Source organism: Gymnoscopelus braueri (assembly GCF_963280865.1).
Source record: "Gymnoscopelus braueri genome assembly, chromosome: 4".
Taxonomy (NCBI): domain Eukaryota; kingdom Metazoa; phylum Chordata; class Actinopteri; order Myctophiformes; family Myctophidae; genus Gymnoscopelus; species Gymnoscopelus braueri.
The window spans coordinates 57,318,994-57,343,393 of NC_137605.1; positions in this window are offsets into that span (position 1 = coordinate 57,318,994).

The following is a 24,400-nucleotide window of genomic DNA, read 5'->3' on the forward strand; positions in this document are numbered from 1 at the left end:
GTCCTGTCCCACATGCTCTGTGTGTGTGTGTGTGTGTGTGTGTGTGTGTGTGTGTGTGTGTGTGTGTGTGTGTGTGTGTGTGTGTGTGTGTGTGACTGTGTGAGACTGTGTGAGACTATGTGTGTGTGTGTGTGTGTGAGTGTGTCTGTGTATGTGTGTGTGTGTGTGTGTGTGTGTGTGTGTGTGTGTGTGTGTGTGTGTGTGTGTGTGTGTGTGTGTGTGTGTGTGTGTGTGTGCGCGCGCGCGCGCGCGCTCGCGTGTGTTTAGAGTAAGCGAAGAACAAAACAAAATATCAGACGAGATCCCGTGTGTTCAGGGTGGTGTGGCCACAAGCAAACAGTGAAACAGTGGGGAAGCTACATAACCTGGGATTTTTTTTAATAAAGGGATCTTTTCTTCACTCCTGCATAAACGACATACAGGATTGATGATTAGTGTAAAGGGTGGAGGGGGGGAAAATACATTGTATATCTAAATAACTATAGATTTGTGTTTTGTTGAGATTTGGCTGCCAAGTAGCCAAAGTACCAGCATGTACTTTAACCCTTGCATTGTGTTAGAAAACTGCATCCACTTGTGGTGTTAGCGGGTCAAATTTGACCCGTGATTTAAATCAACCCAAAATACTCAAAACATTTCTCCCACCTCATAGCTGACTTGTAATGCATTCATATCCATGTAAACACTTTTTAAAATATCATGTTGGGTTAGGGCTAGGGTTTCATCTTTCAAAATATCTCGTTTTCTATTATAAAAATGTTAAAATTCACTCATTAAATTTCCTATAATGAAGGCAATGGATAATGATGTTATCTAGCTAGAATAGAATAATTAAGAACTAGAAAAAGTGCTCCTCGGAGCACAGGTCTCCGCCAGGTCAGGTAAGTTATTGTGGCCTCCTGGTGGCGCTATAATAGGCCAATGTGAAAAGGGTGGCATTTCTTCCTCGGCCTAGTGGGAATGTGCGTGCAAATTTTCACGGAAATCGCACGCCGCGTTCATGATTTCAGACATTTTGTTGAAAACGGACCAATCCTGCAAACTTTGGAAGTCAACCTTAGTCAATCAGGATGGAATATGAAATCGACAGATGCGTCTTGATCACATGACTATAGAGATACTGTGTACCGATTTGCGTGATGTCTGAAGGATTAATATCCAAAAATGTATTTGACATAAGTCGGCCTCTAGTGAGTAGGCGTGCAAAGTTTCACGCAGATCGGTGCAGTTATAGTTAAAAATGCAAATCGGCCTGTTATAGCGCCACCATGAGGCTGATGTGAAAAGTTTTAAGTGCCATTTCTTCCTCGGCCTAGTGAGAATGTGCGTGTGCAATTTTATGGAAATGACAAGCTGCGTTCATGATTTGAGGCAGTTTGTTCAAAACGGACCAATCCTGCAAACTTTGGATGGTAACCTTAGCCAATGAGGATGGAATATGGGAAATCGGACAGATCAGGGTTGATCACATGACTATAGAGATACTGTGTACCGATTTGCATGAGGTTTGGTTAAAAACTGTAGGAGTAATGGGAAAAAATGGGTTTTGCACAAATCGGCCTCCTGGTGGCGCTATAACAGGGCCATGTGAAAATTTTGAGGCAGAGGTTCTGAATTGGCATCCAGGGAGTGTGTGTGCACAGTTTCGCAGCGACCGGGCCAACGGTGCCGGAGATTTGGTGGTAACACACAGACAGGACACACGGACGGACGGACGGACACACGGACGGACGGACGGACAGGGGCGAAAACATACTCTCTCGCCATGCCTTTCGGCCTGGCGGAGACAATAATAATTAGAACACACTTCAAAAAGGTCATTTTGGACCCTAACACCACAAGTGTCACTTTTCTTTTTTGAGACCATCAGAATTAATTAAAATGATGATAAATAAATGGCTATTTCTGAGGTTATCATGAAGCCTCGTTCCAATAAAGAAATGTAAAGGGTATTTTTTTACCTATTTAAACTTGAAAACGGGTAAAAAAAGACCCTAACACAATGGAAGGGTTAACAGTAATTTTCTGTTGTGAAATATATTTGTTTTTTTGTGGCGGTGTGAGCCCATCACAAAACATAAAGTGAAATGGTTCATATATTTGGGTAAGTATTTGTGTTTGGACTGGAGAGTCTGAGAGACAGACAGACAGACAGACACGCGTGGGGTGCGCATGCACACGTACACACGCACACACAAACTAAAAGTTCTAAGAAGAAATTGTATTTCATACATCAATTTCAGCATGCTAACAGATAGAATAATACTCTATCTAGTTCAATATGTCTTTGTTGTGTTGTGCTCTAATACAAACATACTATAATGTCATTGGTTGTTATGATTCATTCGGATTAAAGATAAGTAACAGAACGGTAAAAAGCTGATGTAGACAGTTTTGCTGTGATAAAAGTGACAAATTAAAAACAAATATAACTAGAAAAAGTGTGCAGGTCTCCGCCAGGTCAGGTAGGTTAGTGTGGGCCAGCAATGTACGGAATTCGCCAATCAGGCTGGAATGTGAAAAATCTCACGGAAATTGCACGCTGTGACAGAGATGGGGACTCGAGTCAGAGACTCGTACTCGAGTTGCACTCGAGTCGCCACAAATGAGACTCTAGACTCGACTTGGACTCGCCCCTCAAAGACTTGAGACTTGACTCGGACTCGAGCTCAAAGACTCGTGGGCAATCTTTATTTTATAGGTTTTTTTGGACGCATTAATGAATGAAATGCCCAAAAAACTTCCACTCCCCTGTCCCCTCCCTCCTGCAAAGGAACCTCCAGTGCACGCTGCGCGGAGCTGGCTCCCAACCGGCTTCAGTCAAGCTGCTTCGTGCTGCTCATTAACGTGAAGGCGAGCACAATGGCTGCTGTGTGTGTGGCCGCCGCGGCCTTTCATCATAAAGTTTGAATATAAAAACGTCGAAATTCAACAAGCATAATTAGCTCCGCATCAGCTATATAACCTCAGTTATCTTGGCATATGCTTACATTTTTCGTAAGATGATCGGATCATCTGTGATAGCACGTTTAGGAAACGTCGCATTTTCATTTTGCGCTGCTGTCTCGTTAAACCCAGCTGGGTGAATATTCAACACTTCACCACGGTAAACACTACGTTCATGTTTACTGCATTAAAGCTGTGGTTCTCAACCTTTTCAGGCCGTGACCCTCCAAAATAATCATATTTGAAGTGGGGATCCCCATTTTGTGTGACTTGGTTCCACAGATAAATATTGTGAAAATAGCAGATCTACCAGCTCGCGAGGCGTTGTGAGCTCCGTTGTGGTCCCGACTCCCGACCCACAGGTTGAGAACCACTGCCTACAAGCAAGTTACATGTCTATGTTGTCGACCACATAATGTAATGCTCTCGACACGCCATGACGCGATGCGTTGATAGCTTGTATGTCTGTTATTTTGGGTAGCCAGGCGACGCACATTACGCGTCGTAGCAATGTATCTGGGTTTGAGAGGCTATGATTGATGTAAACTTACAGTTGCCTACTAGATTATAGCTGGCAGTTGTCACAATATTGTAGCTCTGTTTGGGATTATTGCACAACGGTGGATGATGAAAAAGTTGCACTTTGAGAACGGGGACAATACAATGGACAACTGCGTCACTTCAGAGGAAATTAAATGGAGCTACATCAGAGATGTTTACACACCCCTGGTTATCCATTAGAATGGTGGAAATGGAACGTAAACGATAACAGCCAACGTGAGTACACATCTTTCCTGAAACTGGCCAATTTATGCTACTGTATGTGACTGTGTACCGCCCGGCCCGGCTGGGGGTCGGTCGGGGGAGGTCCATGGCTGTAGGAGCGTTCTCATTACTCAAGGGACAGCACAAGCAGTGCGCACTAGATGTAGGCTATACCCAAACACGTTGACATGTCAATCTTCCTTAATAAAACATAATGTAGACTAACTAGCAGCAGTAGCCTTAGTCAGGCTGTGTGTAAGCCTGTGCCTTCCGCAGTTGAGCTGCGCTATAAGATGCAAAGGAGCCTAAATGAATGTATCCTACTATTTTGATAATCAATCATTCTGTGCATTTCTCATTTCGGGTTGGGTTTGTGGACCATCATAACTGTATTTCAGCCTTAGGCTACATCGTATAAATACATTAAGAAAATAACTCTAAAGAGACTTGAGACTCGACTCGGACTCGTGGCTAAAGACTCGAGACTCGACTTGGACTCGACCCTCAAAGACTCGAGACTTGACTCGGACTCGAGGCCAAAGACTCGAGACTCGACTCGGACTCGAGCTCAGAGACTCGTGGGCATCTCTGCGCTGTGATCATGATTTGAGGCATTTTGTTCAAAACGGAGCACTCTTACAAACTTTGGAAGCCATTCTTAGCCATTCAGGATGGAATATGAGAAATCGGAAAGACCCGTTTTGTTTAATGACTATAGAGATACTGTGTACTAATGTGCGTGATGTTTGCACAAAATCTGTAGGAATACTGTCAAAAAAAATGTTGTGCAAAAATCGGCCTCCTGGTGGCCCATGTGAAACATTTGGGGCAGAGGTTCTGCTCTAGCATCCTGGGAGTGTGTGTGCACAGTTTTGCTGCGATCAAGCCAATTAGCTGTTCACAGACGGACACACAGACAGACACACAGACGGACGGATGGACGGACAGACAGGTATGCAAAACATTGTCTCCGCCATGCCTTTCGGCCTGGCGGAGACAATGATGGACATAGCTTGTCTTTGTTACAGTGCAGGATTCAGTGAGTTTCTGCTGTAGAAAATGCTCTACTGTGGCTCTGGGCATTGTCTCATTATGCAGCACAAACAAAGAAACCGGCCAATTATTTTATTTGCTTTGATATATTTATGATAAGACAGACAGTACACACCCTTCGGGTCCTCATGTTGTTGGCTACAAATGCTGGCTCATTACCTTATAAATAGCTGGGGGGTAATTCAGTTGGTACATCAAACAAGATAAAAGATAGAAATGACAAAACCAGAGGCCCATGATCCAAATCAAATCAAAATAATAAATATATACCTACCTCTAATCAGTAGATATTCATAGTCATGTATGTTGTTTAGATAGATGTATGCTGTTTGCTGGTCGTTTTATGCTAAGTTTGTTCTTTTGTTTTTATGGTAGGTTTGATGTTTATCTAGTGTCCTATTACTGTACTTTGTAGCATTTAATTGTTTTCTTTACAGTCTATTTTCTTGACCTGAGGCTATGTGCAAAATAGGTGCCTTTAAAAAAAAAGGAACATCCTTTATCTTTACAATACACCCTATGCGAAATGACGAAAATATGACAACATTGAGGCCGCCTTTAGAATGCGGTGATAAGAGTGTATTTTTCTGGCCGAGCAGAGCACTTTTAAAAGTTTACACTAGTTAAACTTTTAGAGAAATGTGTTTATGACATGGACTGCTTTTTATCAGCTGTCCAATCACGACTGTACATAAATGCAGAGCAGCTCATCCGAGCTGATTGTCTCGCTATGCACCACTGTCCGCCACAGAGGCAATCCACACCCGACTTCCACCAGCGTCCCTCCCCCTGTTCTACTGAACAAAAACAGTATCATGGTTAGTATCATGGTTAGTATCATGGTCAGTATCAATTCCAGTATCATGTCAGTTTAATGTCATGCTGTTCTCTTTCACCCGAGTGATCAGGTTCACTTTCCACTCACCCGGATCCGGAAATAACGTCATCCGAAGATTTCCGCCTCCGTCCCCCTCCTGTGTATTGGTTTCCTGGAAATGCTTTTATCTCGAGTTAACTGGTTTTGCCCTGTTCGGCTAGACACCGTAGTTTTAACTTGCTCTAACAAACGAAGGGACAGCTCCGGTTATATTTTCTTTTCTCTGGACAACGAACAGTGATGCCCTTTGTGTTTACCAACAGTCTGACAAGCGATCATAATATATATAAATGTTCCGTGGCCAGTTGGGGAGGTTGGAAAGACGTGCATTTGTGCCAGTATATGCTGTTTTCAGCGTTTTCAATACCCAGATTTGTTTGTGTCTCTCATGTATCATTTTTATAGGCTATTTATTTTGGAATATTATCCAAACAACTATTTGTATATACATACTATTTGTATATTAATACTAACCTGGAGTATTCACTAAGTAGTTGAAAATGTCGGGATATGTCATTCCTCCATTTAGTTGGGTTATTTCCCCAACTTACATCCGGGCAAACCCTCACGTTTTAATTTGTCATGTACCGTCGGAGCTCCGTGGTGGGTAGAAAATAAATATAAGCCTATGATATGTTCAAAATATAGAAATATGAACAAAGTCAGTTTGGATTGGGATGAGAATTCCCCACTTCAGAGTGGACGTTCGGCGCTCGTAAAGACAGTGATGACACTGAAATGCGACTACTGTGTCTGTCTGCAGTCAACCCTCTGCTGTGTTAACATTATGGGTAACCCATAAAAGTGGCAAATTAAATGTGAAACACATCAACTATTAAGAAAACAAGAAGATATGTTGACAAAGACACTCCATACATTTGGAAACATATTTTTATTTAAATCAATATCGTCTCCAGTTAATGTAGGATCATTTTAAAAGTAGGCTAACTCTCATATCCTCTCATAGGGAATGCATGTTTACCAACAGTCTGACAAGCGATCATAATATATATAAATGTTCCGTGGCCAGTTGGGGAGGTTGGAAAGACGTGCATTTGTGCCAGTATATGCTGTTTTCAGCGTGCCTGCGAAAGTTACCTCGTGGGTGACATTGTTTCCCTCTGGGGGTCCGCCATGGATCCTGTTTGTGTGTACTCACGATCCGACGATGGATCACAAAGGATCTACATTTTCTGTGACCAGTTGAAAAGGTTAAAAAAATCAAAAACGCTGGCCGTGGATGGGTTTATTAATGTATATGTTACAGGTAGATTGGCATTCCAGGTAGAATGGAAAATAAGCGCTTGTTTTCACCGCCCGTCCGCCCCCCAGGCAATTCTGTAGAACCAACGCCAGAGGGCAATGCAAGCCACACATGAGTCCCACACCACACACGCACGCATGCACACGCACACAAACGAGCACGCACACACGCATACGCGCACATGCACGCGCGCGCGCACACCCGCGAACAAGGGGGCGAGACTGAGGAGGCGGGGCTGGCGGGCTATGTTAGTGCAGTGAGTGGCAGTTGGGGCAAACCATAGCGGGGCAAACGCAGTCCCCACAACATCATTTACTATTCTGTGCCTATCGGTACATAACTCGGACGGCGCTTAGTCGACTAGGAGACCATCGGCCGGTCGTCGCGGGCACTCGCGCCTGGAGGCGCTCGGGCGCGACTCCTTGGCCTCAAGGTCTCCTGACCCGGCGCGCCTCCGTCATGGTTCAAAACTATACTTTATCGGCGGGAAAAAATAGTCCGCGGTTGTTTGAAAAAGTAATGTCCCGAGCGGGAGTCAAACCCAGACTCCCAGTGGTAGTGGATGGGGAGTCCAATGATTTTCGAAGTGCGCCACTGAGGCCAGTAAGTATGTATATTCATGTTGTGTTGTCGTCGTCCTCGCATCGCAGCCCCGCCCCGAGCCTAAAAACAAGCGCTCCACTTCCAATCTACCTGGAATGCCAATCTACCTGTGACATATATACTCTGGCAGTGAAAGAGTTAAGGAGCCTAATGGCAGAGGGGATTAAACTGGCACTGCCCTTTGCCTTCTTGAATAGAGAGGCAAATAAATATCCTATCATACAAAGATTTGGTGGCTCCCTTGTGTAACTCTGATGACCCCTTAGGGGTCCCGGGCCCCCTGTTGAAGACCCCTACTGTATAGCAATGATTAGTCTCAGAATATAGAGTAAACACTTATTTTAACAAAATAAAATCACTTACACTATAACGTTAACTCTGTCTGTCTGTCTGTCTGTCTGTCTGTCTGTCTGTCTGTCTCTGCTATGATCAGGCTGTGTGTGTGTGTGTGTGTGTGTGTGTGTGTGTGTGTGTGTGTGTGTGTGTGTGTGTGTGTGTGTGTGCGCGCGGGGGGGGGGATTCTCTACTATACTTATTTGATAGTGACTGTGTGGACGTTATTAAAGGCATAGGTTGACTATGTATGGCATGTATGTTACAAATATGCTGTACTTGACATGACACTACTCCAGGCGGACTAGTGAAATAAAATCCCATGAGAGGACACAACTGTTCTACTAGTTTAAATATTCACAGACTCTTTATTGGAACACTGTTGTGTGAGTTGTATTTGGTATGAGAGGTGTGCGAGACGCTGAGCTGTTCACAAATACCCGGAGGCCTTTTTCTTTGTACTTTTGAATACTTGAGGATGTACTTGTCACGCTCTGTGTCTTCTGTATTCCTGTAGTGTTTTCTTGTGTTCTTTGTTTCCTAGTTTTAGTTAGTGTTTTACTTTTCACTTGTGTTCCTTACAATTTTAAGTAATGTAGTATTCCTTGTGTCTTGCTTTACACTTGTGTACCTTTATTTTGTAGTACTGTTTCAGTGTCCTGGTTTCCTCTGTTGCTCCTGTTACCTGTCTTGTCTCACCAGTCCTGTGATTAGCCAATGTTTTGCACCTGTGTCCTTTGAGTTGTAGCCTATCCCTGTGTTGATTGTCAGTTTAGTTCACCTGTGTCTAGTTAGTATTTGTCTATGTATAGGCCAGAGTGTAGAAGAGAGAGTAACGTCACGCTTTGATCTCGCCGCAAAGCGGGCCTCTATGGGCTATATTTCCAAACATTGAACTATCTCATTGACGTAGACAGAGCACTTCTGCATTCCATTCTTACAATGGGAGTCGACGATACTGTCATTACTCTCTTTCTAAATTACTCTGGTATAGGCTATTCCACTACAATTGTAGGCCTTACTCCGTTTGTTGAATGTAGGCACTGGGCACAGTGCCCAGTGAGTTCAGTCTGTGATGTTTCCTAGTGACGGCAAATTAAGCTTTTATGAACCACTGAACCACTTGAACTAATTGGCTCACAAATGTGTTCATTGCTAGACACAACAGTGATAATGACATCTCCTGGCGAAATGCTAGACTGCAGTCAAATATTAGGTTGACCAGTTGGAGGCTTTTACACAGTTAAAACAAGTGTGTTTGTGTGTGTGTGTGTGTGTGTTTGTTTATTTGGATCCCCATTAGCTACTACCTTAGCAGCAGCTATTCTTCTGACACTGAAATGCGACTACTGTGTCTGTCTGCAGTCAACCCTCTGCTGTGTTAACATTATGGGTAACCCATAAAAGTGGCAAATTAAATGTGAAACACATCAACTATTAAGAAAACAAGAAGATATGTTGACAAAGACACTCCATACATTTGGAAACATATTTTTATTTAAATCAATATCGTCTCCAGTTAATGTAGGATCATTTTAAAAGTAGGCTAACTCTCATATCCTCTCATAGGGAATGCATGTTTACCAACAGTCTGACAAGCGATCATAATATATATAAATGTTCCGTGGCCAGTTGGGGAGGTTGGAAAGACGTGCATTTGTGCCAGTATATGCTGTTTTCAGCGTGCCTGCGAAAGTTACCTCGTGGGTGACATTGTTTCCCTCTGGGGGTCCGCCATGGATCCTGTTTGTGTGTACTCACGATCCGACGATGGATCACAAAGGATCTACATTTTCTGTGACCAGTTGAAAAGGTTAAAAAAATCAAAAACGCTGGCCGTGGATGGGTTTATTAATGTATATGTTACAGGTAGATTGGCATTCCAGGTAGAATGGAAAATAAGCGCTTGTTTTCACCGCCCGTCCGCCCCCCAGGCAATTCTGTAGAACCAACGCCAGAGGGCAATGCAAGCCACACATGAGTCCCACACCACACACGCACGCATGCACACGCACACAAACGAGCACGCACACACGCATACGCGCACATGCACGCGCGCGCGCGCACACCCGCGAACAAGGGGGCGAGACTGAGGAGGCGGGGCTGGCGGGCTATGTTAGTGCAGTGAGTGGCAGTTGGGGCAAACCATAGCGGGGCAAACGCAGTCCCCACAACATCATTTACTATTCTGTGCCTATCGGTACATAACTCGGACGGCGCTTAGTCGACTAGGAGACCATCGGCCGGTCGTCGCGGGCACTCGCGCCTGGAGGCGCTCGGGCGCGACTCCTTGGCCTCAAGGTCTCCTGACCCGGCGCGCCTCCGTCATGGTTCAAAACTATACTTTATCGGCGGGAAAAAATAGTCCGCGGTTGTTTGAAAAAGTAATGTCCCGAGCGGGAGTCAAACCCAGACTCCTAGTGGTAGTGGATGGGGAGTCCAATGATTTTCGAAGTGCGCCACTGAGGCCAGTAAGTATGTATATTCATGTTGTGTTGTCGTCGTCCTCGCATCGCAGCCCCGCCCCGAGCCTAAAAACAAGCGCTCCACTTCCAATCTACCTGGAATGCCAATCTACCTGTGACATATATACTCTGGCAGTGAAAGAGTTAAGGAGCCTAATGGCAGAGGGGATTAAACTGGCACTGCCCTTTGCCTTCTTGAATAGAGAGGCAAATAAATATCCTATCATACAAAGATTTGGTGGCTCCCTTGTGTAACTCTGATGACCCCTTAGGGGTCCCGGGCCCCCTGTTGAAGACCCCTACTGTATAGCAATGATTAGTCTCAGAATATAGAGTAAACACTTATTTTAACAAAATAAAATCACTTACACTATAACGTTAACTCTGTCTGTCTGTCTGTCTGTCTGTCTCTGCTATGATCAGGCTGTGTGTGTGTGTGTGTGTGTGTGTGTGTGTGTGTGTGTGTGTGTGTGTGTGTGTGTGTGTGTGTGTGTGTGTGTGTGTGTGTGTGTGTGTGTGTGTGTGTGTGTGTGTGTGTGTGTGTGTGTGTCTATCTCATTGACGTAGACAGAGCACTTCTGCATTCCATTCTTACAATGGGAGTCGACGATACTGTCATTACTCTCTTTCTAAATTACTCTGGTATAGGCTATTCCACTACAATTGTAGGCCTTACTCCGTTTGTTGAATGTAGGCACTGGGCACAGTGCCCAGTGAGTTCAGTCTGTGATGTTTCCTAGTGACGGCAAATTAAGCTTTTATGAACCACTGAACCACTTGAACTAATTGGCTCACAAATGTGTTCATTGCTAGACACAACAGTGATAATGACATCTCCTGGCGAAATGCTAGACTGCAGTCAAATATTAGGTTGACCAGTTGGAGGCTTTTACACAGTTAAAACAAGTGTGTTTGTGTGTGTGTGTGTGTGTGTTTGTTTATTTGGATCCCCATTAGCTACTACCTTAGCAGCAGCTATTCTTCTGACACTGAAATGCGACTACTGTGTCTGTCTGCAGTCAACCCTCTGCTGTGTTAACATTATGGGTAACCCATAAAAGTGGCAAATTAAATGTGAAACACATCAACTATTAAGAAAACAAGAAGATATGTTGACAAAGACACTCCATACATTTGGAAACATATTTTTATTTAAATCAATATCGTCTCCAGTTAATGTAGGATCATTTTAAAAGTAGGCTAACTCTCATATCCTCTCATAGGGAATGCATGTTTACCAACAGTCTGACAAGCGATCATAATATATATAAATGTTCCGTGGCCAGTTGGGGAGGTTGGAAAGACGTGCATTTGTGCCAGTATATGCTGTTTTCAGCGTGCCTGCAAAAGTTACCTCGTGGGTGACATTGTTTCCCTCTGGGGGTCCGCCATGGATCCTGTTTGTGTGTACTCACGATCCGACGATGGATCACAAAGGATCTACATTTTCTGTGACCAGTTGAAAAGGTTAAAAAAATCAAAAACGCTGGCCGTGGATGGGTTTATTAATGTATATGTTACAGGTAGATTGGCATTCCAGGTAGAATGGAAAATAAGCGCTTGTTTTCACCGCCCGTCCGCCCCCCAGGCAATTCTGTAGAACCAACGCCAGAGGGCAATGCAAGCCACACATGAGTCCCACACCACACACGCACGCATGCACACGCACACAAACGAGCACGCACACACGCATACGCGCACATGCACGCGCGCGCGCGCACACCCGCGAACAAGGGGGCGAGACTGAGGAGGCGGGGCTGGCGGGCTATGTTAGTGCAGTGAGTGGCAGTTGGGGCAAACCATAGCGGGGCAAACGCAGTCCCCACAACATCATTTACTATTCTGTGCCTATCGGTACATAACTCGGACGGCGCTTAGTCGACTAGGAGACCATCGGCCGGTCGTCGCGGGCACTCGCGCCTGGAGGCGCTCGGGCGCGACTCCTTGGCCTCAAGGTCTCCTGACCCGGCGCGCCTCCGTCATGGTTCAAAACTATACTTTATCGGCGGGAAAAAATAGTCCGCGGTTGTTTGAAAAAGTAATGTCCCGAGCGGGAGTCAAACCCAGACTCCTAGTGGTAGTGGATGGGGAGTCCAATGATTTTCGAAGTGCGCCACTGAGGCCAGTAAGTATGTATATTCATGTTGTGTTGTCGTCGTCCTCGCATCGCAGCCCCGCCCCGAGCCTAAAAACAAGCGCTCCACTTCCAATCTACCTGGAATGCCAATCTACCTGTGACATATACTCTGGCAGTGAAAGAGTTAAGGAGCCTAATGGCAGAGGGGATTAAACTGGCACTGCCCTTTGCCTTCTTGAATAGAGAGGCAAATAAATATCCTATCATACAAAGATTTGGTGGCTCCCTTGTGTAACTCTGATGACCCCTTAGGGGTCCCGGGCCCCCTGTTGAAGACCCCTACTGTATAGCAATGATTAGTCTCAGAATATAGAGTAAACACTTATTTTAACAAAATAAAATCACTTACACTATAACGTTAACTCTGTCTGTCTGTCTGTCTGTCTGTCTGTCTGTCTCTGCTATGATCAGGCTGTGTGTGTGTGTGTGTGTGTGTGTGTGTGTGTGTGTGTGTGTGTGTGTGTGTGTGTGTGTGTGTGTGTGTGTGTGTGTGTGTGTGTGTGTGTGTGTGTGTGTGTGTGTGTGTGTGTGTGTCTATCTCATTGACGTAGACAGAGCACTTCTGCATTCCATTCTTACAATGGGAGTCGACGATACTGTCATTACTCTCTTTCTAAATTACTCTGGTATAGGCTATTCCACTACAATTGTAGGCCTTACTCCGTTTGTTGAATGTAGGCACTGGGCACAGTGCCCAGTGAGTTCAGTCTGTGATGTTTCCTAGTGACGGCAAATTAAGCTTTTATGAACCACTGAACCACTTGAACTAATTGGCTCACAAATGTGTTCATTGCTAGACACAACAGTGATAATGACATCTCCTGGCGAAATGCTAGACTGCAGTCAAATATTAGGTTGACCAGTTGGAGGCTTTTACACAGTTAAAACAAGTGTGTTTGTGTGTGTGTGTGTGTGTGTGTGTGTGTGTGTGTTTGTTTATTTGGATCCCCATTAGCTACTACCTTAGCAGCAGCTATTCTTCCTGGGGTCCACGTGTGTGTGTGTGTGTTACACTCAACTCTATGTCCCCATAAAACCTACACTGATGTCACTTGCATTGAGTCCTGTTTCAATAGGGTGACCATCTCCAAACAGGCCCATTGAGGGACAGGTGAACCCCTTTTGCGGGACTTTGTGGGACGTGCGTGCATGTGACCCGCCCGTGAAGCCCGACGGTTATTGTTTTCGGTTATTGGGCGGTTCTAATTTTCGGTTATTGGGCGGATTTTGTTGTTTTTTTTATTTTTATTTTTTGTTACTTTATTTCGGTGTTAGGGTTAGGATTAGGTTAGGTTAGGGTTATGTTATTTAATTCTTATTTTTGCCTGATTTTACCGATTTATTATCAAAAAAAATTAAATCAATAGAGAACATTTTAATGACATTACGGATCTGTGAGAGTGAGGGTGTCGCGTCGTACGCACAGTGAATGGCCGTGATGCCAAGTTATCACTATAAACCCCTTTGTTTCAGAGGATAGACAGACACTAATATTAATAACAAATATAATGCAGCTGAGAAACTTTGGCCAACTTCATTATGTACTTGCATAATACATGGTCTTTTGGTCGCAAAAAAAATACCTAGTCTACTTTGGATCTGATGGATAGGGTTCTGTGCAGACTGCAGTCCATTTGGAAACATTTGGTTGGACCCTACCTGGTCGTAGTGTCACTGTTGCCTGGTCCATAGACACACGGCCGGAAGAGGGGCGCCTACAAATTCACGCCCACTTTTGACACAGCGCCGCTACTCGAGGTCCTTTAGAACGATGAACTGCAGCTCTCAATGCAATCTCTGAGAGGCATTGTAAAATACTGTAATTTCACTGGTTCAACTACTGAGGCTGTAGCAATTTTTTTTGTGTTCTAATAAAGTGTCCCATTTGTTTGATTTGTCCTTTTTAATGTGACATACCTGCCATCTCAATATACAACCCACAATATAGTCTAAAAAGTTCTAGCATCTGAAATCTAAGGTTTAAGTGGTCGCATGGTATATACGTCACGGATGCATCCCTTGAGGTTTTCAATACCCAGATTTGTTTGTGTCTCTCATGTATCATTTTTATAGGCTATTTATTTTGGACAATTATCCAAACAGCATCTTGCAAGACTATTTGTATATTAATACTAACCTGGAGTATTCACTAAGTAGTTGAAAATGTCGGGATATGTCATTCCTCCATTTAGTTGGGTTATTTCCCCAACTTACATCCGGGCAAACCCTCACGTTTTAATTTGTCATGTACCGTCGGAGCTCCGTGGTGGGTAGAAAATAAATATATATGATATGTTCAAAATATAGAAATATGAACAAAGTCAGTTTGGATTGGGATGAGAATTCCCCACTTCAGAGTGGACGTTCGGCGCTCGTAAAGACAGTGATGTCACTGAAATGCGACTACTGTGTCTGTCTGCAGTCAACCCTCTGCTGTGTTAACATTATGGGTAACCCATAAAAGTGGCAAATTAAATGTGAAACACATGAACTATTAAGAAAACAAGAAGATATGTTGACAAAGACACTCCATACATTTGGAAACATATTTTTATTTAAATCAATATCGTCTCCAGTTAATGTAGGATCATTTTAAAAGTAGGCTAACTCTCATATCCTCTCATAGGGAATGCATTGGCAGCTGCAGTACATCGTTCTAACGCAGGGGTCTTCAACCTTTTCGGGCCAGGGACCCCCAAACTGATGGGGTGATGGAGCAGGGACCCCCTACCTCGTAGGGTAGGGGGTAGGCCACCACATATATCGTATATTTATGTATAAAATTGTGTTTTATATGTATAAACATGAACAAATGGTGGCCTGGAGCCTGCTCCTACCCACAGGTTGTCCCAGTAGGTGTGCAAAAGACCCTTTCTTTCTCTACAAAATATGTATAAACATACCATGTTATTGTGCATTCAATACTAAGCTATTCAAATATGTCATGTTATGTTTAAAGACATATTGACATTTTTGGAGAAAAAAAATTAACAAAAACTTTTTTTAAACTTTTATTTTTATTTTTATCAAACAATTTTGCGGACCCCCTGCAGTACCTCCGCGGACCCCCTAGGGGTCGCAGACCCCCTGTTGAAGACCTCTGTTCTAACGGACCTCGACTGGAGGCACTGTCTCAAAAGTGGGCATGAAATTTGTAGTTCCCGTGTTGGTCTATTCGGTTTTTAAGTCTGACGTCATTTTGTAATCCGACGTCACGTCCGGGTCCAAAAGGCACCAGCGCCGTCCACTCTTCATTGTAAACAAACTTGTTGGAACCCGTAAATCTTTTTACAATAACTTCCTTTTTCAGAAATGAACCATTGAGGGTTAATAAGGGTCTTAATGCTAATATCATAGACAGTAAAAAGTAGGCTAATATATATCTATTTATTTGTATTTATTTATTAAGCCGCACGGTTTACACTACCGCAACAATATATACATGAAAACGTGCGGCTTGGTCGGGAATCGTGTGCTCGGAAATGAATTTACACTACGCCGAACGACGAAACTCCGCCCCTTTTGGCCGCACGCACCGCGCAAAACGCTACTCCTCCCACACGGTTTACTCGTTAGTGGCAATGTATACATCAAAACGTGCGAGACGACCGGGCCACTTACCGCATTACTTTTCTCACCGTTTCGCGTTACCACGGCGACGTAAATGGCTAAACCACGTAGCCACGCCCCCTTTTCAATCCCAAATTCAGACTCATTATTAAAAAGCAGCCTTCATCATCATCATCCTCATCTAGGTGGCCGGATCTCTTCTCCTCTCATCGGCCACACGGCCAACTGGTTATCAAAGAGTTCAACCACGTAGCCACGCCCCCAACCACGTAGCCACGCCCCCTTATTGTCCCCCATTCACACCCATGTTAACGGTTACAGATACGGTTAAGAGTGCAGGTTGATGGGTGGACCTTTTTTTTGGGTGGACCAATTTTTTTTTCAACCTTTTTTTTCCAATTTTCTTTTTCCGAAATTTTTTTTTTCCCCAATTTTTTTTTCTTCCAAAATTTGGTTTTTCATCCTTTTTTTTTTTTACCCCCAAACACTCTCTGAGGGGTATGGAGCTAAATGGTGCATTATTTTTAATGCATTTTTTAATCATTATTTTGCTGCTTTTTTTCTCTACTTTTTTGGCCGCCCGAGGGGACCAAAATGCTACTCCTCCCACACGGTTGACACGGCCCCGTAGACTAGGTCAGTTTTCCAAAAATCTTAACCCCGAAGGCAAATCGTGTTAATTTATGACACACATGTTTTTTAGGGGTATTAAGGTGTGCTGAATCCAAATCTGCTGTGTGTCAAGCTCAAAAATGGCCGCTAAGCCCTCAAAATGGACCATTTAAAGATGGCGGCCACCACTATGCTGAAACATAATAAAACACTATATGTTTGATTAAACAAGGTAGAAAATAGACTGAAATGTGCTTTTTTATGTTTACATATATGGGGAATACAATGAAATATTCTGATATAAGATCAATTGTGAAGGAACCACTTTTATATAATTTATATTGTGAAAATTGGCCTCTTTGGTAATGAATAATGTTTTTTTTCTTCCTTTTTTTTGGGTTGTTAATGAATAATTGCTTTAAGATGTATAATTGCCTTAATTTGTGTTTCTGACTTGTATTTGCAGGCAGCAGACACATGGACTTAGTCCCAGTCATCCTCAGTGTTCTGGCAGGTGTTGCCAAGTTTCTTGCAATTACACGCTTCAATGCACTCCATACGTACTTTCCTGCAGCCACAGCGTTGGCTGAGACATCCCTTTGTGCAACTGCATGACGTGATCTCCCTGCATGCTTTTGGCATAGGTGGCAGAGAAAGCAGCCGTGGCACCAACTGACCATTCAGGTGCATCCATCCCATTTCGGTCACTGGAGGAAGATCAGGATGTGGCAAGTGAGCTTGGTTCCAGACAAGAGCTTGATAGTGTGAACGCATGATGTGAAACTTTGCTGCATCTGAGGTTGGTGGCAGAGTCTCTTGTGCACGACCTATACAAAACAACTTGACTCTTGCGTCATTGCATGTATCAACTTCAGGCACACTGTATATCTTACAGATGAATTTCTCTGTTGACCTCGCTATGTCTGCTGTGAGAGGGCCTTTTCCAAGCCCAATGAGATCTGTGTGATGTTGCTGGAACACCTGCCAGGCTGTTTTCTTACCGTGGCCACTGAACTGAGACACGCTGTCACAGCCAGTGACAGCATGGAAGGCAAGTAGTGTGTCAACTTGATCAGCAGAAAGCAACATGCGGATTTCATGTACTGGAAGATACTTCGGAGCCTTTGATGTCCCAGCTTTCATGTAGAGACGCTTACATTGCATTCTGTCATAGTGTGCCAGAAGTAGAAGAAGCACATCTGTATCTCGTGCTGACACAACTAGAGTTTCCATTTGAGCATGGATGCAATGCAAAATCAGTCGTGTGTCAGCTTCCTCGTGGTCAGCACTTAGAGAAGAGACTTCAAGATCTGGATCCGATGACTTGACAGTGGTCACTTCGGCAAACCCCCCTGATACAATGATGGTTAGATTATTTGGGCTGTGTTTAATCAGATGGTTTGAAAGCAATAGAGCAAGGTCTGCTTTATTTTCCTCAAGTGCCATGAAGCTAGACCAGTCTGGTGGAAGAGGAACGGACTCGTTCTCTATTTTACGACGTATTGGTCGGTGGCGCTGCTTGCGTTTAATCCTTGTGCCTGCTTTGATTGTTAGCTCTTGATACCTGTCAAAGACTACGTCAATCCTCTGGCAGTTTTCTCCCATTTTAAAAACAGCTCCAGCAAACATGTTGGCATATTCACCAAATGTTCTAATGCCAGGTTGCTTTCCTAGTGCCATCACGAGTGCTTGGCCATCAATGAGCAGGCAGCTGGAATCATCAAGTGTAACTTTTGCTGGGGTTTGGACTTGTTCTGTCAGTATGTTTACTAGCACAGATTTGTTTGTGGAATGTAGACTACCATTAGTTGTCGCCAAAGATAGTGGGATGGTCATGAGTTCATGTGTAAGGATGTTTTCAAGGTTTACCTGGCGCCCTGCTCTGTAAGCTGTAATGAGCCTTTGAAGAATGTTCCTATCCACTTTGATAGTGTTTTGCTTGCCCTTGGAAAGTTGCACAACTTCATATAAAGAGGCAAATGTCTTGGCCTTATTCTTTCGAATAGGTGATTTCAGAGCCAGGTGCTGGTCACTATCTGGAGGCTCACATAGACGTTTCTCGACAAAGACTTTCAATTGTGCTTGTCCAAGTTCTTCTGCATTAAGCAGAGATTCCTGAATCTCAGATGTAACTACATCCTTGTTGATCATGTTTTTCAATGTGTCTCCACCATCTTGAAACACACCATGCTGTTTCAATGACACAACTATTCTGCCTTCATCAGAGTCGTCTTTCTCCATTCTTTTTTTTGTGCACTCATTGTGTGTGTACTCATCATCTTCATTGCCTGTCATTCCTAGCAAAGCTGTTGTCTGAGAAACTATGTCTGTCCTCAGATTATATGACAATGTCCATCTACTCAGTGCAGACGCTATTCTGGTAATACCTACTAAGCCTCCACTCTTCTTTCCTGTAGCATTTAGCCATTCTGTACTTTGGTCCGCTGATACCTGATTGAAGTGTCGATCAGTGCGTTTTACCACAAAGTTGCCTTCCTGGAACTCAAGGAGGACCTCTGGTGGAAGAACTGACATCTCAGCCAGGTATACAGTACCCCATCTGGCATAGTTAACATGATCATACCTGAAGAAGAATGGCAGCATACGTTTGAATGCATATAGGTGGAGATCCCATAATCCATCACGTTGTGCTCTTGTGAAGCAGAGTAGGATGCTGACCATAGTCATATAGTTCCACCAGAACTCAGCATTTGGGTCATCAACTACAAGAGCTGCAACAAAATCTTTCAAGGGCTGCTGAAATCTGTTGCTATTCAGTTTGTCGATCATCTGTGCAATGTGGTCGGCATCTACGGATGTACAGACATCTGACAGTTCGGCTCTCAGTGTAACATCAATCTCATCCAGATAAGTATAGAGCCGTGGGAGTAATACTTGCCAAAGAGCCTGTAGAGTAATTTTGTGCGCCCTAATGGCACGTGCATACCCCTTTCCTGCCATGACATGTTGTGCAGCATTAGCTCCCAAGAGATCACACCCTACCCATAGCTCACTCAGGCCAGAATCAGCCATGTGTCGTCCTATTATACCAAGAAAGTTCATGGCAATATGAAGGCCTCCAAGGCAAGGTATAAGCACCTCCTTGTATTCCTCTACTGACCACTTCAGCTCCATCAATTTAGGATACAGTGCCTCATCCACAGTCAGAACAACATGCTGCTGTTCCATTGCTTTGGCAACATGGATCACTCGCTTTACGACTGTGTTCAGTGTATCGAGTTCAGATGCAGGAGCCTGTATGATAGGTAGGTACCCAACTGTAGTCTTCTCAGGGTTAACTGTGCTTGCCTGTTGGTTGTAGAATGTCCAGGATGGCATCGGTTCGTGAGATGTCCTAGATACGATGAAGGCCATGTCAGCAGCATGTGCTTTCTGTGCTGTAGGACATTCTTCAGGTGATTGTGTGAAGCAGTCAGCTGCCATCACACCACCAAATGGGCGCTCTGTGATTCCTTTTTTGGGTGCAGGTATGATGTCATTCATTGCCTTGGGGATATCTAAGCTTTCAGTCTTAGAATAAAGGTCAATTCCATTGAGAAGATCACCTTCAGGTGGACCGCGTTGCCAGGCAGCCACTTGAGTGGCATGAAATGTCCCTTTTCCATCCAGGGTACACTCATTAATGTCTATGTTGTCAGTTGAGAAATGGACAAATCGACCCTTAACTAAATTTTGCGGAATGATAGCACCATCATCCTCCATGGTCTCCAAAGTCATTTTAGCCAGTTTAGTGTCAAGTTGGATTACCTCACGATAACTCATGACATGACCTGCCTGGTGAAACATGTTAACCAACTCTTTTGACCTTGTAGCTTGGTGAAGGGTACTGGCCATTCCTATATGCTTTGGAGTGAGGAATTTGTCTCCACTGGCTGTGTACATGAGGTCCTGAGCAATGCTGATTATTCTTAACTTCTGTCTTGTTTCATTGTCCAGTTCATCATCTTCCAGTAGACGCTGACCACCTAGCAATAGGTTAAGGAACATGTACAGGCTGTTAGGTATACAGTCTATTGCTCTCTCCTCACTGATATCAATCCCTTTTTGTTTGGGATGTGACAGCATGTCGCCACGGATCTGCAATGCAACATGAACCATGTTCAGGAACATATCCTGTTCCTCATGCTGGAATGAAGGAATGACTCTGTTGCAATTGGTGGTGTCATCTTTCATCATTGCTGACAGTGGAAGATGCCGGAATTTCGATGGAACCAATATAGTATGAGGTTCATTTCGAGGGTGATCCTGCAGAACAACAAAGTCATATATGCCCTCAAGTTGATTGGCTAATTTATCCTTGAATGTATTCCGCCGACTCAGAAAAGAAGGTGGTATATCTAGCTGAGTATCTCGAGCTATTTCACAGTACCTGTCCCACACATCTACAAGATCCAAGATATCAGCTTGCTTTGCTGTCTGTTCAAGCTCTTGGCAAAGCCACACTAATGTCATCTCTGTGCTCTGGAGTGACATATTGGCCATGCGATTAGCCCTACGTTCAAATAAGACAATGCAACTCCGGTGATATCTTCCATCTGCAGCTGTAAGATCATTTACACAAGCTAGTCGAACTCTTAGGAATTGATCATACTTTGCTGAGTCTAATATTCTCCTGCTGACTTTCATTTCTTGTATGAGATGAAGTGCTTCTTTTTTATCTTGTTGACAAAAGATACACTGCTTCCAATCAACTGGATTTGTTTTGCTCCGTAGACTAACATTTTGCAGATTGGCATTTGATGTGGATGCAGGCGAACATTGGTCTTTTCCTCTTTTCAATCCAGCCTTCCTTAAGCGTTCAATATTAGTTTTACTCATGTAATTAGATCGACAGTTATTATGCCATAAAATTGATTGAGATGAGTTCTCAAAAACTATTTCAAGTCGATTGGTTGCATCTCGGAAATTGTCATTATGTAATTTAGAACGGAGTTGTCGAACACTATCAACTGACTGGAGGCCATCTTTACTAACTGCCATGAGCTTTTGCTTATCATCTTTCTGACATATGATACACAACTGTGGCTCCAATGACACCTCTCCAGTATTGTCCATTCCCTCAGCCATGTTTTCTGACACCAGCCACAATTGAGACCTAGTTGTGTTCAGTTGTGTGTGTACAATTTGTGTTCAATGTCGGGTACTGTGAGATAGACTCAAGAGTATACACAAAGAACAGCGTTTCAGGTTCTTTAATGGCAACTAAAACAGTTCAAGGATCAGGCAGAGACAGAAACGTGGGCAGGCAAAAGTTCAAAATAAAAAGGTCAATCAGCGAGGCAGAGGTACAGTAAGGGGTAGACAAAAATCGTAGTCTAAAACAAGCAAGGGTCAAAATCAGTTCTTCAACAAGGCTTAGCAAAAATGTCTTGAGAGCTTGACTGAGTCACAGAAACAATCTGACAAGCTGAGCATGGAGAGGCTGTGGCTTAAATAGGGATGGCCTGATAACTGGTGATGGTCTCCAGGTGTGTTCACTTTGGCACAAGCTCCAGCCACACCCACACCCAGAACTAGGTCACACTGTGACAATCAAGTGTGTGTGTGTGTGTGTGTGTGTGTGTGTGTGTGTGTGTGTGTGTGTGTGTGTGTGTGTGTGTGTGTGTGTGTGTGTGTGTGTGTGTGTGTGTGTGTGTGTGTGTGTGTGTGCAATTGTATTGTGAACAGTAATTTCTCTTTGGAGCGGATAAAGTTGGTTTTCACAATATATATGAGTTTTAAGCAGTTTCCTCACACTTGATTTCAAATCAAAATATTTCATTGGATTCCCCATATATGAAAACCTAAAAAAAAAGAAAATTCTACCTTGTTTTGTCAAAAGGATGCTTTGTAATATATTACAGCATAGTGGCGGCCGCCATCTTTAAATGGTCCATTTTGAGGGCTTAGCGGCCATTTTTGAGCTTGACACACAGCAGATTTGGATTCAGCACACCTTAATACCCCTAAAAAACATGTGTGTCATAAATTAACACGATTTGCCTTCAGCACTTTAAATAAGCACATTTTCTGAAATCCTGCCTAGTCTACCGCCAATGTATACATCAAACGTGCGCAACGACCGGGCCAACCAGGCTATTACTACTGTTACACGTTACCACGGCAAAGTTATAGGCAAATCCCCTCAGCCAACTGCAGGCACACTTACATTTTCACCCCGTGTAGCTTTCGACGGAGCTCACTGTCAGGATTTTTAGTTCGAACAATTCCGACCCGGCAGTGTACGACCGGCCATGTGGTCTGTACCGGGGGGCAACAAATCTATTAGCCGCAGCAATCCTGGCTTAACGGCTCGCCACTATCCGTGTCCCAACCGATTCCTTCCACTGTCAGATTTATTACACTGAGGATTGCTGAGGTCATCTTTGCTTCGACACGTCACTAGCCGGTAATAGCACGTCTAGTTGTGTGTCGAACCTTCGGTAGCCCCAGTTCCTATATGTCACACCAACCGTTGTGGCCTGATGTAACTGACAGGAATTTTAAATCATCTGACCGCCCTCGTTATGCCGACAAAATGATGGATAAATATACATTTCTCTTCTTCTACAAGCAAATCCCTGAGGACCCACAGCCAGGGAGAGGACCCTAGCTAAACTAACACACGCGTCCGGAGCCATCCACCCTAGATTTGCCTTAATTCATGAAATAACACCAGAAAATACATCGAGGCTTTCAGCAGACAAACAAATCCCCAGGTTGGGATTAAGCGTCAATTCCTTTATTCTTGGATTTCTGGCCCCACTATCTCCGGGGGCATATCCTGTTAAACAGTCGGATTCCCCTGGTCCGCACTAGTTCTAAGTCAGCTGCTAGGCGCCAGCCGAGGCAGCCCGCTGGAGCGACCCCGCCACGAGTGGCGAGTACCGTAACTGGAGAGATCCGCGAGTAGGGCCCGGCGCGCGTCCAGAGTCGCCGCCGGCCCGCGGCGCCCGCCCTCCCCGCACGACCGCCTTCCCCGGTCGGGCTGAGCCGCGCCCCGACGGCACCCCGCGCACGAGAGCACCGCCAGGAACGCGACCGCCCACCCGGCTCCGGCGGCCGGCGAAGAGGAGGCACCGGGGCGACCGCTCCTCCAGCCGCGGCGCGAGCCCAGGCCCGCTTCGCTCCCCAGCCCGACCGACGCAGCCCTTAGAGTCAATCCTTATCCCGAAGTTACGGATCTGACTTGCCGACTTTCAGGCGGCGGGGTCCCCCTGAAAGGGAGATCCCCGGCCCCGGGCGGCCGGCCCGCCGCCGGGTTGAGTCCTCCGGGCAGACTGCGCGGACCCCACCAGTTTACCTCTTAACGGTTTCACGCCCTGTTGAACTCTCTCTTCAAAGTTCTTTTCAACTTTCCCTCACGGTACTTGTTTGCTATCGGTCTCATGCCGGTATTTAGCCTTAGATGGAGTTTACCACCAGCTTTGGGCTGCATTCGCAAACAACCCGACTCCGAGGAGACGTTGCGACGGGGGCCGCTACCGGCCTCACACCGTCCACCCTCTTCGCTCGCCGCTACTGGGGGAATCCTTGTTAGTTTATTTTCCTCCGCTTAGTAATATACTTAAATTCAGCGGGTCGTCTCGTCTGATCTGAGGTCGTAAAGCAACGGGTTGCTGGTGGCGGCTCCCCCCGCGAGGGAGGAGGCTCGCCGAGACGCGGTGAGAAGACCGCCAACCTCCCCAGGAACCGCACACTCCGCGGTGGGTCGGCCGGAGTGCCAGCAGGCTGCTAGAGACACGAGGTCCACAGGCAGCCGCACGGCACGCACG